General features: G+C 50.1%; 1 long non-coding RNA gene across 1 annotated transcript in view; it reads right to left on the bottom strand.

Moving 5' to 3' along the window:
- Nucleotides 1-1,313: 1,313 nt before the first annotated feature.
- LOC104873359 overlaps nt 1,314-2,627 on the bottom strand; it is a 2,925-nt gene continuing 1,611 nt past the window's right edge. Inside the window, exons 2-3 of the long non-coding RNA XR_783442.2 lie at nt 1,599-1,720; nt 1,314-1,422 (exon numbers count right to left, since the gene is read on the bottom strand). This is a non-coding gene — a long non-coding RNA (uncharacterized LOC104873359). The remainder of the gene's footprint in view (nt 1,423-1,598; nt 1,721-2,627) is intronic.

Below are 2,627 nucleotides of genomic sequence, written 5' to 3'. Positions count from 1 at the left end.
GTTTTTGGTATGTTTTCTTTGCGGCTCACTCCAATCAGCCCTGCCTTTGCTCGTGCTGTTGTCTCCGCCGGAAGTCTCTTCCCCTCAGTGCTCCTTGTCAGTTCCTCCAGGAAGTCCTCCCTGACTGCTGTTTAAGGTGAGTCCCTTCAGCCTCATAGACAAGAAAACTCTGTCCCTTTACTTCATCTCCTGCAGACCTGTTCTCATTGAGAGACTGTGAACCAGCGTGGTTTGGCCCTACAGGTAAAATTGTTCCAATATAGTTGCCATAACGGTTGAGAGACTTTTTCTTCTTCAGAACCCAGGACCTTTGCACTGAGCTATATCCCCAGCCTTTTCTTATATTTTATTTTGAGAGATGGTATGTTGTTTAAGTGGCTAAGTTGCCCAGGCTGGGCTGGAACTTTCTATCCTCCTGCCTCCGCCGTCCAGAGTGCTGGGGTTACAGTTGTGGGCCACCACACCCAGCTGCATTTTAAAAAGTCTAAGTTGCTGGTTTCTTTTGAAAACATTGAGAAGATGTGACTTTACTGGACTCCTTTCAATGGCAACAATCAGCTGGTATGGACTGTGGTGATCCCCACCACCCCATGTCACACCCTGTCCAGGTCCTGTGGGCATTTAGGGTTTGACCCTGACCTACATGTGCTGCTGTTTAGTCCTCTAACTTTACCTCCTCCCTGTAAACCTATCCTTGCCCTTCTTAGACCTTCACACCTCTCCCCAGACCTTACAAAGCCTCCTTGACCATGTCACACATCTGCTCAGGCACCAGTCATGCCTCCTGTCTCAGGAACTGCCTAGCTTTAAAAAAGGTATTGTTACAATATTTATTTCCTGTTCACGAAAAAGTCATAGAGAATAGCATAACAAACACCCGAATATCCACCACATCAGTTTAAGAAATAAACAGTCTGCCCTGATTACATTCCTTCTCTCTCCATCAGGGTCACTACTCTCCTGAATTTCCTATTTATCACTCCCATGAGTGTTCTTACACTTGTACTACATATGTATGTGTCCCTAAATAATATATAGTGTTGCGTTGCCTGTTTTTTAAACAAACTTTATATACTCGTCACCAAGCTGTGTTTCCTTTTGCTATTTTCATCCAACATTATCTATTTTTTATTTTTTAAAAAACATATTGAAACATGAAATTCAAACAAAGAGTACACAAGTCACAACCATATGACTGAATTTTCACAGACTAAGCCAACTCTGATTTTGAGGTTTATCCCCATGGGTACATGTGGCTTGCATTCACCTGTTTGGAAGATTACGAAGTGGAACCAGGCTCCATTGTCTGAGTTCACTACTCACCCAGGGTGCAGATGATGACAGCTAGGCCATGTCCCACTTTTCACTGTTACAAATGGGTCTGCTATGAACACCTGTGCACGTGTCCCTGGGGCCCCTGTTCTGGAGAGAACACCCGCTCGTCCTTACCAGGGCCACACAGTGCAGGTCACTCTCAGCACCTGGCTCCCCATGGCTCCCACTCAGTGGCGAAGGATTTGCCCACCTGCTCCTCCCTGCTCACACCCTGCCCAAACCCACAGCCCTCTCTGTGCCTTCCTCCCCGACCCCAAACTTACCTCTCCTTCCAGGCTTTGCTACAGTCCCACCTCTGCCAGGAAGCCCTCTTGGGCAGCAATGGTCCCCTTGTCTCCTCTCACAGTTGTCAGAGTCCAGGAGACAGACAAAGCCCGTGCAGACTCTGGGGAGAGGGGTGTACGTTCTTGAGAAGGGAGGAATGGGTGGACCAATAGAGAGTGTGAGGAGCTGGGACATGAAACAGACTGCTCTGGGTCTTGATGGGTGAGTAGGAGTTTGTCAGGTAGAGACAGTAGGAGGGCACTGCAGGCACAAGAAAGGCAGAGGCTAGGCACTGGAACAGTGGTTTCTGGGATGGGGATGTGGGCAGGCAGTGGATGAGAAGGAAAATGGGCTGTGAGGAGCCTTGACTGCCAGCCATTAACGCTGTTCTGACTCTTCTGCATGCTGAGTGGGAGCCAGGAGAAGTAGGCACATGCATTTGACACCTACTGAGTGCCAGGCACAGCAAAGAGCTTTCTTACATTCGTTAGCTCTTTGGTTTTTCAACTCAAGTTGGGGATAGATACTCCTGTTGCCCTCATTTACAGGTGTGGCCACTGGGCTCAGTGGAGGCTGTGATCAGAGCGCTTGTACTCAGCCCAGGTCTGACTCTAGACTTTTTAACGCCAGTGCTGCCTGAGACAAAAAGGTTGATGAGGAAGAGGGCTCCACAGGAAGGGGTAATCACGAGGGGACACCCATTCTCAGAAGCAGGAGCCCCAGGAAGGAGAGAGCCTCCAGACTCCCGCGTTGTGACACAGGCCAGTCTGTTCCTTCCTGAGCCTCAGTTTCCCTCCTCCACAGTGCAGAGGTAGTAATACAGGTTCCTGCCTGCCCGCTCTATAGCGTGTGGCTCAAGATCCCGGCCTACAGCGGCCCGCACTGTGTGACCTTGTTCTAGTAGCCTACCCTCTCTGGACCACTGGCCGCAGATTTTCAAGTGCTCTTCTGGCTCGCGACCGAACGTGGACAACTGCGGGGACCCTCCCCCTCCCCCCGCGTTGCGCGGGCATGGATAGGGTGGGGTG

Source organism: Fukomys damarensis, unplaced genomic scaffold (assembly GCF_012274545.1).
Source record: "Fukomys damarensis isolate Sample0158 unplaced genomic scaffold, DMR_v1.0_HiC HiC_scaffold_22, whole genome shotgun sequence".
Taxonomy (NCBI): Eukaryota; Metazoa; Chordata; class Mammalia; order Rodentia; family Bathyergidae; genus Fukomys; species Fukomys damarensis.
This window is presented reverse-complemented; position numbering and strand designations above follow the sequence as displayed.